General features: G+C 37.9%; 1 pseudogene; it reads left to right on the plus strand.

Annotated features, from left to right (window-relative positions):
* Positions 1-592: 592 nt before the first annotated feature.
* On the plus strand, positions 593-14,856 carry LOC100685052 (annotated as a pseudogene).
* The last annotated feature ends 625 nt before the right edge of the window (positions 14,857-15,481 follow it).

A 15,481-nucleotide genomic window follows, 5' to 3' on the forward strand; every position in this document is an offset into this window, starting at 1 on the left:
TCTTTGTGTTAATGGTCTCACTGATGTCCTCCACTCTTTTCTCCATTCCAGTGACTATCCTTATGATCATTGCTTTAAATTCTCCATCAGGCATGTTACTTATATCTATTTCACTGTGGTCTTGTCATGATTTTCATTTGGGAGAAATTCCTTTGTCTTCTCATTTTGTCTAAGTCTTTGTGCCTGTTTCTATGTGTGAGAAAAATCTGCTACATCTCCTGTTCTTGAGGGTAATGACTTTATGAAGAAGAGGAACTATAGCACCCTTCAGTGTAGTGTCTCTTGTTCCTCAGTTCCTGATGCTTCTGGGAGTGTCTCCAATGTGTACTGTGCTTTTGTGTCCTGGCTGCTTTATCTTTCAGGCCAGTTCATCTGCAGAGGCTCTCTTTACTTATGTATGTGTTTGGTCCCTGGCATGAAAATGGCACATTTTAACTAAGCATTCTTTGGTCTGCCTGTGAAATAAGACCTGTTGCCACTGCCATTGGAACTAAGGCCTTGCAAAACTTTTGGGTTGGGAGACATGGTATTGGCGGGGATTTGGGCCAGTCTTCTGGGGGTAGGGATCTGCTGCACTGAGATTGAGGGAAACATGACTGGAAAGAGCAGTCCTTCTGCAGCATGGGGAGTGGGACTTGGTGTAAGCCAGTTAGGTAGCAAATATAGGCATCACAGTGGTTCCTGTGTTACAGCAACCACAGGAACCACAGGTGGCCCTGTGCAGGGGAGATCAGGGAAAGAAATAGTGCTTGCCAGTTCCTTTGTACCCAGAGGGGTCTCTCTATGAATGCTGCCTCTGGGAAAAACTCTTGAGATAAGCATCTAACCTCCCCAATGTGTGCCCCAGGCACTCTTCAGATCACTGTTTCCATACAGTATGTCATCAGGCTGTTTGCCCTTCTTTTTCTCCGGGAGCAACCTAATGTCCTCCAAGCTCTCCCAGAGCCAAGCAGGTTGGCTTTTAAAATTCCAGATCCCTGGGTGGCTCAGCGGCTTAGCACATGCCTTTGGTCCAGGGTGTGATCCTGGAGTCCCGGGATCGAGTCCCACATCAGGCTCCCTGCATGGAGCCTGCTTCTCCCTCTGCCTCTCTCTCTCTCTCTCTCTTTCTCTTTCTCTCTATCATGAATAAATAAATAAAATAAAAATAAAATAAAATTCCAGGCTTGAAGCCCCACTGGTTGCAAGAACTCATGAAATCTGGCCCCTCTTACTTTCCAAGCCAGTTATTATTGGGCTTTGTTTCCCTGTGTGTTTCCCTCTATTAGTCTGTCTCTTGTCCTTCTTCACGATCTTGGCTCCACCCCCACCACAACAGCCATCATTTGTTTTCTCTTCTAAGCCACATCTCCATACTTTCTACCTTCTTTAATGTGGCCTCTTCTCTACCTTTAGTTGTGGGGTTTGTTCTGCCAGACTTCAGATAGATTTCTGGGGTATTTATGATGATATAACAGTTATCTAGTTGTATACATGGAAGTAGACAAGCCTACCTCCCACTCCACCATCTTCCCCTTCCCAAGCTCTTTAGATTAACCACAGTCTTTCCCTTTCTCTAAGTTACAGACCTACTCGAAGTCCATCTAAAGTTTTCACCATCTTGGCTTTTTTTGACCTCATCTGATATTGATAATGCTGTTATTTCATATTATCTGAATGATTCCTATGCCATGTTTTCTTTACATAAATTTGCTTTCTCTGATAAAAACATTATTGGTGTATTTTAAAACCTTTATTGTGTTTATTTTTACTATTTAGTTAAATTTTTGTTTTTTATCCTGTGAATCGAATTTGCCTCCTCATTTTGGGTGACTAGCTTTGATCTGGTAGATTTTTCTAGAGAAATCTCTCTTTCATTAGTATTTAGGGCCTGGATATGTGGTATATTAAAAAATAGAGTCTCCTTGGTGTGCATAGGTGGCTCAGTTAAGTGCCTGCCTTCAGCTCAGGTTAGGATCCTGGGATGGAGTTCTGCCTCAAGCCCCCTGCTCTGCGGTGGGCCTGCTTCTCCATCTCCCTCTGCCTGCCACTCCCCCTGCTTGTGCTCTGTCAGATAAATTAAAAAAAAAAAAATAGAGTCTTCTTGGTTTCCCCAAATCATCCAAAGCACAATCAACTCCATGTGTATTTCTTCTTTCACTTTTATAATCAGATGCAGAAAATCTTTAACATTCTATTGAGTCTTCCAGTTTAAATCACAACACATGATAAATTACATGGGGGTGTTTAATTTGCCTTGCAATGGAAACCTTTATCTTTTCCCTGAGGCCTGACTGTAGTTTAATAAAATAAAAAAGAAAGGCCCTTTGAATAGATTTTGTGCAACATGGTGTCTTAACCAGGTCTGAATAATTTATCAGGCAAGGATCTTGTTTCTGTTTATGAAATAGTATTTTGGAGACCATTAGGGTTAGACCTGTGCAGTAGTCAAAAAGTTCTTCTTGAGTTCCAGCTAGGAATATGCAAAAAAATTTGTTGCTGTAACTGTTCAAACATATGGCTAGGTTCAGGGAAATCTGTTAACTTCTTGTGTTACATCCAAAAGTTTCTAATTATCAACAAAAGATGGCATACCAGCCCGATTACTCTTGATGTATTCCAGTCAAGGATTCCAAGTAATCATAGTTGTGTGGGTGTATGTGGTCTGAAATAACAGGAATCAGTGAAAATTTCGAGCATAAATACACAATGGAGATCATTTACATATCACAACCAGACAAACGCGTCCCACTGAGCTGAATGTGCTTTCAACAGGAAGCAGGAATTTTGGGCCACCTCCCAACCCCTGATTCATAGCCTTTGTAAACTATTTGAGATACATTTTGTTTCCAGTTTTGCAACAAACTTCTCCAACAGCTTTTTTCCTTCATAGGTCAACAAACTTGAGAAAAGTATTGCCTCTTACATAAGATAATAAGAAATGTGAAAAGTTATTGTTAGGACCTGGTTACCCCCAAAACTTGGACAAAAATATTATAGACTGTGACATGGAAGCAGGTTTATCTTGATGAACTTTAGTATGTCCCTTCAATTCCTAGATAGCTTTTATACTCCTTGGAATGCATTGGTTGGGGATCTTTTTAAAGGTTGCTTATATTTAGCGACTCTATGAGCCAAAAAATAGCGAAGTAAGAAAGGGAAAAAGGACTTGGCATAGCTTCAGGAAAATACATGCTGCCTGCTTTGAAGGCAAATCATTCCCAGGGATGAGGCCACAGGGAGATCCCTGAAGACAAACTCTTGACTGCGTAGGTCCTGTGGCCACGCTCAACATTGCCTTAATCTATTCAGATATCAGCAAAAGCTACCAATCCTGTTTGGGAAAGTAGCAATAATTCAAGCTTAATCTTCCCAAAATGCAGCTCAGACCATGTCACTAGATTTCTATTGGTTCTTTGTCATTTATAAAACCAAGCAAACAGTCTAATTCTCAATGCTCTCCTATAATAATTTTTCAAACTTTCATTAACCACAGATTTTAATAAAAACCAAGTTACTGGCTAGTCCACGAAATAGCCCCAGTCTTCTCTGTTTTGTTGTCTTTGTTCATGTGGTATTACAAGTACTATTGATAGCAGTGCTGTTATTAATTCTTATTAATTCTAGTATTTGTTGAGTACTTACCGTGTGCCAGGTCTCATAACAATCTATAAGGTAAGTACATAGAGTTACTAATTACTTGCTTAAGACTGCAGAAACTGCAAAAAAAACAAAACAACACAAAAAAAAAAAAATCACAAAGGACCACAGAAACTGCAAATACAGAATAAGGGCTTTGATTCTCTCATATCACATGTCTTACACGAAAGTCCTCATTATATTGCATCGGAACTTCTGTAAATAATCATACCTCTGAGTGAGTTTATTTTCTCTGCCAATTTTTAAATAATCACTTAGCAATTTTTCTGGTCTTCTAGCCCACTATGGTGAACTGGTGGAGAGTAGGGATCACACCTTTGTGTTTTCTGTATCCCATACAACATCATGTAGTAGGTGTATAATAGTCATTTGTTCTAGGCAAAGCCACTGATTATCCAGATAGCAGAACAGAATTCCACAAAAGAAACTGGATTAGAACAAAAGGAGGATTTGGTGAGGTTGATTTCTGGCATCCCAGCCTTCTCTTTCCTCTTCCTCCTGAGAAAGGGTTCCATTCTCCATGGCACCACCAGAACCAGGAGGAAGAAGGATGTAAGGGTTCTATCAGAACCAGGCAATTTTGTTCTGGAGCTGGTTTGTACTAGCTCTTGAGGGTCAGTAATGAGTATGTTTTCTAGAACATGAAAACTTGAAATTGGCCATGTGGGAGTATTTATACCATGGAAATTAGCAAACCCTACAAATCAGTGTTTCTCGCCCCCCACTTCACCCCCCAATAACTTGTTTGTAATACAATAGGACCTGCCTAAAGATGAGACCCATGATCACAATTGCCTCTTGCCTTTTCCCTGCTCCCTTAGACCCTCTCAATGTTTGGATCTAGCATACTTTGTTAAGTGTCTTCTATGAAAAAATATTCTGCCTGGTAATATGAAGAATACCATGATTACAGCTATCTGGTTCCTCACTGAGAAAATAAGAGATACATGAATAATAAGAATAATTCCTAAGTATATCATTTGTTTTTTTCCTCTTCATTTATTTTTAAGTTAAAAGTATGTATATTTCATATATATGAAAGTATAGGGAAAAATGTGTCATGCGAATAGGGACTTTACTTTTCACTACTGCTGCCTGAATGCAGTGTGAGGCATGTGATAGATGTTAAACAGTAAATGAATGAGATGATATACATAAAAAACTCTTGATAATATAATAAAACACTAACAATGCTTATCTCTAGGTCATTTTAATTTTCTTTTTTTGGGGGGGATGGGATCCCTATATGTATTTTGTATGTATTTTTGCAAATTTTGCAATTTTTAAAAATCATGTGCATGTATTTCATTGAAAGCCAAACAAAAATAAAAGAAAAAAGAACTAGAATTATGTAAAATGACAAACATTAAGAGCAAGAAATCACAAAAACATCCTACTGAAGTCTACTTAATTACAGGAGAGTTTTTTGGGAAGACTTCTTAAAGGAAGTGAGACTTGAGGGGTGCCAGGGTGGCTCAGTCTATTACATATCTGCCTTCAACTCAGGTCATGATCTCTGTGTCCTGAGATTGAGTCCTGCATTAGGCTTCCTGCTCAGGCAGGAGTCTGCTTCTCTCTCTCTCCCTCTCTCTGCCCCTCCCCACTGCTCATTCTTTCTCTCAAGTAAGTAAATAAAATCTTTTTTTTTTTTTAAAAAAAAGGAAATGTGGCTTGACATAGGTTTAAAATCTCCTTCCGGGATCCCTGGGTGGCGCAGCGGTTTGGCGCCTGCCTTTGGCCCAGGGCGCGATCCTGGAGACCCGGGATTGAATCCCATATCGGACTCCCGGTGCATGGAGCCTGCTTCTCCCTCTGCATGTGTCTCTGCCTCTCTCTCTCTCTCTCTCTCTGTGACTATCATAAATCAATAAAAAAAATTAAAAAAAAAAAATCTCCTTCCCTCAGAGTCATGTTAAGCTAGCTATCAGAAAAACCAGGGATCCCTGGGTGGCGCAGCGGTTTGGCGCCTGCCTTTGGCCCAGGGCGCGATCCTGGAGACCCGGGATTGAATCCCATATCGGGCTCCCGGTGCATGGAGCCTGCTTCTCCCTCTGCATGTGTCTCTGCCTCTCTGTCTCTCTGTCTCTCTCTCTCTCTCTCTCTGTGACTATCATAAATCAATAAAAAAATAAAAATAAAAAAAAATAAAATCTCCTTCCCTCAGAGTCATGTTAAGCTAGCTATCAGAAAAACCAGGGATCCCTGGGTGGCGCAGCGGTTTGGCGCCTGCCTTTGGCCCAGGGCGCGATCCTGGAGACCCGGAATCGAATCCCATGTCGGCTCCCGGTGCATGGAGCCTGCTTCTCCCTCTGCCTATGTCTCTGCCTCTCTCTCTCTCTCTGTGTGACTATCATAAATTAATTAATTAAAACCTTAAAAAAAAAAAAAAACAGAGAAGGGCTCATTCACACTAAGGGCTGAATGACTGGCAGCTGTTGATGCTATCCTTCCCAGGCATCCAAACTGTTGGATTATGCAGTAAAATCTTTTATAGCTTTACCAACTTTTCATTTGCTTCTTTACCAATTACTAAGAAATATACATTAAAATCTCTCACTATAGTTGTGGGTTTGTTGGTTTCTCCTTCAAATAAAGTGCTTCAGTCTGTGTAATTTTCTTTTTTTTTTTTTGGATCTATTTTCCAGATCACTAATTTTCCCTTCATCTGTGTCTAGACCAGTGTTTAAACTTCCTTTTTAGGTTCATTTTTGATTATTAATTTTTATCTTTAGATATTTTATTTGTTCTTTTCCCCATCTTGGCTTAACAATGTCGATAACTTTAAATACTTCTGTAAAGCTCTTTGCATTTATTTTGTATTTGGTATCTGGTAATTCCATCATCTGCTGTCAGTTGTAGGACTGACTCTGCTGATCATTCACATCATGATGTTGATGATTTATTTCCAAATATGCTTAGGGAGCTTAAAATTTTCTCTGGGACATCTTTGAGGTCTGCCTTTAAGTCAGTTTAATTTAAGAGAGAATTGGCTTTTGCTTTTTTAAAAAAGATTTTATTTATTTATTAATGAGAGACACACAGAGAAAGGCAGAGACATAGACAGAGGGAGAAGCAGGCTCCCCGCAGGAAGCCTGATGTGGGACTCAATCATGGTCCGGGATCATGCCCTGAGCCAAAGGCAGATGGCTCAACCTCTGAGCCACCCAGACACCCCAGCTTTTGCTTCGTCTAATGTTTTATGGCACCATTAACCTGAGGGTGCTTGGATAGTATGAATTCTAACTCCAAACCTGTGTGAGGCTTGCTATGAGTTAGGAATTATTAGGGGAGTTTTTTTTCTCTCTTATTCTGCTCCATATGGAACTTTACCAAGGGTGAAACAGCATAGTGTTCCCACCACCTATTCCTTTATTGTTTTCCCCTATTTCATCTGCTGCCCTCATTATCTGTGAGGGGCTCCTGAATTTGTATAGTAGAAACCTTCCACATTGCATCAATCTCAAGATTGTCTTTTGCCACTTGAACATAGACCATTAAACCCAAATTGTTAGCTACTAAAGACGATGAGCCTCTAGTGCTTCCATTCTTCTTTGGATTTGTACTTTTTTATTATTTTCTCTTTTTTCCCGCTGGTTCAGCCATGTATTTTAAAAGATGCATTTTATATCCTAGAAAAAAATTTAGATATTCTATACTGGGATGGCTTCTCTGGAATCTAGACTGCCTTAATGCCAAAAATAGTTTCCTCTGTCCAGGCAGGATCTTTATGTTGCAAAGGAGGAGACTGAGGTTCAAATAGGTTAAACTTATGTGTCCATAGAACTCTGTGTGCTTGCCCTACAGACTATATGATCTGTCATGACAGATTGATGGAAAAACTAATGTGAAATTCCCAAGCAAGTGTTTTGAACTTAAATAAGTTTAGTAAATACAGTTAATGAAAATTAAAGAGGTTTATTAGCAAAGAAATCTCAGCCTTTAATATATTAAGTGTGTACTGTGAGTCTTTAATGGAATAAAATATGTAGTTTTTGCTAAACTCTTTTGACCACACAACTCTTATCCAAGGGAGAATCTCCAGCATCTGTAATGCCATAGAATACATCTTGGGAAATGTTGCTCTAAAATAGTCAAATGTATCCCTCTCCTTGAAGCATCAAAAGTTTTGGAAACTCTAGAGAAAGATGAAAAAGAGTCTTTAAACTTTATGGTAATGATAATAACAAACATCAAAAACAGGTACCCAGCTTGATGCTTCTCATCATGCAGATTTGTTTTCAAATGATTACTCCAATATTCACAACTAGCCTCAAAGGGCTTACCATCAAGGGCATTCAAAAGACTGTCACAGTCTATAATTGACTTACTTTCTGAGGGGGATTCTCTAATTTCCTAGTATATGAACAGCATTGTTGGCACAAGTGAAGCCTCAGGAAGACATTAAAAAGGGTAACACTCAGGGGCATCTGGGTGGCTCAGTAAGTTAAACATCTTTGCTTGGATTGTGATCTCAGGATCCTGGAATCAAGCTCTGCGGAGAGCTAGCTTCTCCTCTCTCTGTATTCTCTCCCTCTCACTCTGTGCTTGCTCTCAGTCTCTCTCAAGTAAATAAATAAAATCTTTAAAAAAGATAACCCTTACTGGGAAATAAACATTGAGTGATGCTAAAGTCCTAAGTGGTGTCACCAAAAGGTATACACAAAAATGTTGACAGTGAATATCATTGGGTGGTTGGATTATGAATAATTGTTATTTTTTCCTTTAACTTATCTGTGTTTAAAAGAATTCAATGATATTATGTATTATTTTTAGAATTTAGAAAAGCAGTTTTGAAAAAGGAATTTTGTAATGACTTAAAAGGACAAATAAGTTTTAAAAATTGAGGAATTTGATTCTCAGAGAGGAAAGTAACTTTTTCAAAGCATATAGTATGTCAGAAGTCAAATTGGGTTTCTTACTTCCCTGACTAGGACCCTCCTCAGAATACTGCACATTACCCTACAGTCACTGAGAGTGAGCTACTGGCAGGACCGTCCCTCCTCAGGAAAGGAGTCCTCCAAAAAGGATAAACATGCATCTTCTGGGCAGGTGGGTCCCTCTCCCTCTCTGGACAAATGGGAAGGCTGTACTGACAATTCTATGGATTCTCTTGCCTGTACTTCAAGATTTGCTAATGTTTTTCTCACTAGGGCAGTACCATGAAAAGAGGAGGAAGGGCTTCCTGTAAGAGTGTGGGAGAATTAGTCTCTCTCAAGTAACCATCCTGTGATTCATGAAGCATTGTTGTTGCTGTTTTATTCCAGCCAGTTTATTGCTGTTGAGCACCCCCAGAAGACATGGAGAAAGAATATCACTTTGCTTCCTCTCTAGGGATGAATGACTAGAACCACCTAATGTGAAAGTTTGGGGAATCTTTCACTGCTGAGGTTGGGAGATTGGGAGGTCTGTGGTGATTCTGGAACTCATTTTACAAAATAGACAATGAAGTAATTGATGCACTGTTTTCAATTAAAATTGCATTTTTGTGGTTTTTTTCTTGTGAAAATAAAAGCTTGGAAGGATGATGGTATAACCCTGGAGAAAGGGTGTTGGAACCTCACCCACCTGTATTTGCCTTCCTTTACAACTTGAGCAGTAAAAGTTGGGAAGTGGGGGATGAAACAAGGACTGGGAACAGATATCCTTCTCACAGTGACATGGAATCGTAAGAAGCACGTAGAAAGCCTTGGTACCAACATCTTAATTTTTTTTTTATATGGGGAAACCAAATTCTACCGATGAAGAAATGTTAAGTATTTAACTGTTTATTGAGTCCTTTAAAGCTCTTCAGAGTGTCTATGGGTTCCTTGTACTAGTTCCACGTACTTTCTTATTCTTCCATTAAAAACTGCTTTATCTCAAGCACTGACAATAAAATACAATCAAAGCTTGAAAAAAATAAGTAAAGCATCTAGTATGTACTAGATACTGTGCTAGGCATTGAAGGTAGAGCAGAAAACAGTATAGCTGAATCCCTGCCTTCTGCAATCTAGAGACCCAAAGAGGTGAAATGACAAAACAAACCCTGAACCAGAATCCACATCTCTTAGGTCCCAATTGGTAATCTTTCTTACATTTCCATCTAATATATTTTAGGTACTTAAGATTTTCTTTATGATTTTAGACAACTCACTAAACATATAAGCTTCATTTTTACTAACGTACAAAAGTAAACTTGTATGTTTATTCATTCAATTATTTATTTACCAAATATTTACTGAGAATTCTCTATATCCCAGGCATAAAGCTCACTGGATTCACAGGATAGAGCCTTTTTACTGAGAGCGAATTTACATGTCAGCAATGCTCTCCAAATAGTAACCAAAAGGTAGCTGGAAATTCAAGGGTTGGCTGTATTTTCTTTTTGCCATTCAAGGTTGACTTTCATCCTAGGGACCTGAAATCCAACTTGGATTTCCTCTTCCCTTTTCCTTCTCTCTCTCTGTTTTTTTTTTTTTTTTTTTTTTTAAGATTTTATTTATTCATTAATGAGAGACAGAGAGAGAGGCAGGGACACAGGCAGAGGGAGAAGCAGGCTCCACACAGGGAGCCCGATGTGGGACTCGATCCTGGGACTTCAGGATCACACCCTGAGCCGAAGGCAGGCGCTAAACCGCTGAGCCCCAGGGATTGCCTCTCTCTTTTTCCTATCCACCCACCAATCTCCTTTTCTTTCCTTCCATCCTTTTACCTTCCTCCTTTCCTTCCTTTCTTTCTCCTTCCCTCTCTTCTTTGTATCCACCATCTTTACACTTGAAGTGTAAACCTTAACGCCAGTGAATTCATTTGTAGGAAGAGATTTAAAATCCTAAAGCTGAACACTTTCATTGTCACAGGCAGTATATCGTTGCTTTGTAGCTTCTACAAATTGTAACTTTTATTTATTGTTCCTAAATAAGAAAGAACTTCTAGGTTTCAAGATTTTATTTAATATAGGGGACATGAATACTGGATTATATTCACTACTATATCAGGAAAACATGTTACTGGCATTAACCCCCAAATGGGCAAGGGCAAGAGGGAGAAAAAGGAAAAATACAGGGTGACATGATTGATTTTTGACAAGTCCAGATAAAAAGGAAGAAAAAATACCCATCCTTATCAAGGTAAAAAAAGTACTGGCCCTTATCAGGGCAAATAGTGTTATCTCCCAAAGTATACAAGAATTTCCAATATTAACTAACCTGTACCCTTCAAAGACGTTTTCTCATAGCTAAAGAATCACATTCATGTTGGCAGCTGAGTTGTAAGGGCAAGAATGTGGTTTCTTGGATCATTGCCTCATCAGAATGGAGAAAATATAGAAATAAGTGGTGCTCATCTGTTTGTTTTTTCTGTTTACTTGCATGTAATTTTTTCTTTCAATTTTCAGGTTAATGAAAAGTAGTAACTTGAAGTTAGCAAGAGTTTATGGACTTGTTGCTTAACACTGCATAACAGCCCTTTCAGCGTCTTTTTTTCAATAAGTAAACAAGATGAATTTGCATATTTTTTGAAGATCACTATTATAGCAGCTCAGAGACTGACCATCCCATTGAGATATTCTTTCTGTTAATTAATCTGGGAGCTCTCTTAGCCACTCTACATTCATTCACTGTACGTGTGTGTGTTTCAGCAGGCACTGGGAGCCTTCAGCAAGTAGAGTTGATGGCAATATGGTCTAATTGGTGAAAAAAGCAAATCCTGGCTGGAGAAGCACAAAGCTGGCTTACTTTCTTTGCAGGATATTCGTGCTGCCAGGACTTGCTTCTCTCAGGGCTAGAGGCACTCTCCTCAAGACCAAGTGCATGTCATTTAATGCATTTTTGTATAGGTAGAAAAAAATGATAATTCCTTTAGTTCTCTTCTATCCCAGAGCAGGAAGATTATAAACAAGATGGTAGACTGAGAAGAAAATTATTCTACAGAAAGTCCCACTTAATACTCCATTTCACCATGTTTATATTCTTTTACTTAATGTTTATACTTCTGTTTCCTCTTCTACAACACTGTGGTATCATTGTAAATGCAAAGTTTTTTGCAGAGTGCCACAGGTAAGTGCTTAGTATCTCTTAGTCATAATTACTATTATTGGACTACTGTTGCCACTACTCCATAATGCTACTACTGCCAGTATTTCTATAATTACTGCTCTGGGTCATCTCAGTATTGTGTTTGTACACCTTGCAAGTACAATATTATTTCAAATTTCATGGAAATATGATGTTTAAGAAGTCTGTCTTTAACAAAAAACTCAGTTCATACTGGCTTAAAAAAACTTAAGAGAGTTACATGGCTAGTAATACAGTGAGCTAAATAACCTGAAATCTTCCCACTGTAAACCAAAAGAAATGCTGGGTAAATTTTTTTCAGAAGATTTTAAACTATCAATTCAAGTTGAAAAATAGTTTTGGACTATTAATATTATCTGTATATTATTATAGATTAGTTTTGATATTTGTGTTTTTTCAGGAAATGGTCCGTTTCTTCTACACTGTCAAATTTTTGTGTGTAGAGTTGCTCAAAGTATCCCTTTATCCTTTTACTCTCTATAGGGTCTCTGAATATAGAATATATAGAATATTTTCTCTTTCATTCCTTATAGTAATTTTTGTCTTCTTTCTTCTTTTGGTCAGTTTTGCTACAGGTTAATTTGTATTTTCTTGATCTTTTTACATAACAAGACTTTGATTGTTTTGACTTTCTCTATTGTTTTTTGGCTTGTCTATTTTCAATTTTATGGACTTCTGCTTTTATGTTTATGATTTCTTTCATTCTGCTTATGTTGAGTTTATTTTCTTCTCCGTTTTCTAGTTTAATGTCCTTTCTGTAAGCATTTGAAGCCAAAATTTCCCTTGAAGCACTGCTTTAATCATCATGAAAATTTTGCTATGTTGTGCTTTATTTTTGTTCAGTTTAAAATATTTTCTAATTTTTCTGAGAGCTCTTTGATGCATGGATTCATATAGAAGGGTGCTGTTTAATTTCCAAGTGTTTGGAGATTTCCTATTATCTTTCTATTATTATTTACATTTTAATTCTATTATACTGAGAGAATATACTTTGCATGATTTTAATTGTTTTAAATTGTTAAGGTTTGCATCTTGATGAATATGCCACATGCACTTGAAAAGAATATGCATTTTGCTGTTGGTGGTGAAATGTTCTAAAAATTTCAGTGAGATCCATTTAGTTGATGGAGTTGTTCAGTTCATCTATAACTTTGCTGATTTTCCATTAGTTCTGTCCACTACTGAGAGAGAAAAGTTAAAGTCTCCAGATATAGTTGTTGATTTGCTCATTTTTGTCTTTAATTCCATCAGTTTTGCTTCATGCATTTTGAAGCTCTATTAAAGGTGCAAATATATTTAGGAGTATTATGTCTTCTTAGTGAAATGTACATTTTATCATTATGTGATGCCCCTCGTCATCTCTGGTGACTTATTTTACTCTGCAGTTTTCTTCATTTGATATTAATACAGCTACTTCAGCCTTCTTTGGATTGAGTTTGCATAGAATCTCCTTTTCTATTCTTTCACTTTTAACCTGCCCATATCATTACATTTAAAGTAAGTTTCTTAGAGACAGAATATACTTGGATCATTTAAAAAAACTTTTGTTGTTGTTGTTAGTTTTGACAATCTGACAATCTGTCTTTTTTCTGATAATCTCTGTCTTTTAGCTAGCATTTCTCAGCTAAGGATGCTTTTGACACTTCTCCTACAGTGTGACAATCAAAAATGTCTTCACATATTGACAAATCTCCCTTCTTCTTTCTCTTAATCTGTCTCTGTGTCATGTGTTTATTTGCCAGATACTTCTTGGTGGGAAAAATACTCCCAATTGAGAGCCATTGCCCTAGGGATTTCAATACGCATCCATGGTACATTGGTTATAGTCTACCTTACCAGTGCATTTCCTGGAAAATGTAAGAACCTTATAACTTGATTTCATTTTCCCTGTCCTACCTTTTGTGCTATTGTTATCATGTATTTTAATGTATATGTTCTAAATTTTAAAAGACATTGTAGTCATTGTTGCTTTAAATAGTATTCTTTTATATTTATCCACATGTGCTTTTTCAGTGCTTTTTTCCCAGTGCTTTTCTTTTCCTTCAATTTTCTATTTCTAGCCAAGGAAATTTCCCATCTGCCTAAGGAATTCCTTTTAGTATTTATTTCAATGGTGTGTTGCTGGCAAAGTAGTCTCTTTATTTTTGTTGAAAGGAAATATTTTCACTGGCAATTCTAGTTAGGCTGGTTTTTTTCTGTCACCACTTTAGAGATGTCATTACATTGTCTTCTGACTTCAGTGGAATGTCAGTTTGAGTTCTACAAGAAGGAAACACCAACACAGGATTAAAAGTGCAACAGATTTATTGGGGGGAAATGCCCATGAAAGATAAAATGAGGAGAGGAGAAATTCTGACACTCATGAAAGAAGAGAAAGAAAGAAAGAAAGGAATGGGTCAGAAGAGACTCATATTGTAGAATAGTTCTGAGAAATGCTTGGCCAGGCCAATGAAGATCTCCTGAGCCAAGGCTATTAGAGAACTCTTCTGTCTACTGAAATGACCTGATTCTAATAACTCCATTTTGCTCATTCGTTGGCTGGAAGAAGCCCAGAGGAAATGTGACATGACATGAAGATTTTATTGGATCCAAAAGTGTATTAGCTGTCCATCAGATATGCTTGTTGCAGTAGGAACTCTTTTTTAAAAAAATTAAATTCAATTTAATTGAGAGTCAAGACCAGAGGCCAAACTTCGAATCTGACAGGATAGCCGGGCTGCCCCACAGGATTATCAAGGAAACCCAGTGTTTGCTAGCAGAACCAGTTCCTGCATTAAAGCAGAACCAGATGAGAGCAAGGCCTGTTATTTTCATGTGGTCTTTGCTGGTCCCCAGGACTTCCCTTTTGAGGGAGGGACTTTTAAACTTGAACTATTCCTTCCAGAAGAACACCCGATGGCAGCCCCTAAAGTATATTTCATGACCAAAAATTTGTCATCCTAATGTAGACAAGTTGGAAAGAATATGTTTAGATATTTTGAAAGATAAGTGGTCCCCAGCACTGCAGATCCACACAGTTCTGCTCTCAATCCAGGCTTTGGTAAATGCTCCCAATCCAGATTATCCATCAGCAAGTGATTTAGCAGAGCAGTGTAAGACCAACGAAGCCCAAGCCCTAGAAACAGCTAAAGTATGGACTAGGCTATATGCCATGAATAATATTTAAAATCGATCTAATCAAGTGTGCATCACTTCTGTTCTGCCAAGACTTCTTCATTTTTGTTTGCATTTAATGGACACAGTCTTAGAAACATTATAGGATAAAAGTCCAGACATCTTCAGTCTTTTGGTGATTAAATGCACATTAGCAAATCTATGTCTTATCCTGATTCACTGTTGTAAAGCATGAGCAGAGGCTAGAAGTACCATCTGGATTGTTGTGAAACATTTAAAAGCAGTGGCTGCCTTCTGCTTTATTCATTTCTCCCATTATGGTTTAAGGATAAAGCACTATGAATGAAGATAGTTGTCAGGGTTAGCTACAGGGGTGTGGATGTTTTTCTTCCTTTCTTTCTTTCTTTCTTTCTTTCTTTCTTTCTTTCTTTCTTTCTTTCTTTCTTTCTCTTTCTTTCTTCTTTCTTTCTTTCTTTCTTTCTTTCTTTCTTTCTTTCTTTCTTTCTTCTTTCTTTTTCTTTTTTAGGGTAGAGGTAGTTTTATTTTATGGCGACCCAATTGCTTTGGTTAAAATAAGCAGTTTTTTGGAATATGCTCTCTAACCAAGTCTAACTTTATTTAGACACTGTAGATGGAGGCCTGATTGTTTGAGCCAAAATAAAGAATACAGCCCTCAC

The sequence above is a fragment of the Canis lupus genome, chromosome 4 (assembly GCF_011100685.1).
Source record: "Canis lupus familiaris isolate Mischka breed German Shepherd chromosome 4, alternate assembly UU_Cfam_GSD_1.0, whole genome shotgun sequence".
Classification (NCBI taxonomy): domain Eukaryota; kingdom Metazoa; phylum Chordata; class Mammalia; order Carnivora; family Canidae; genus Canis; species Canis lupus.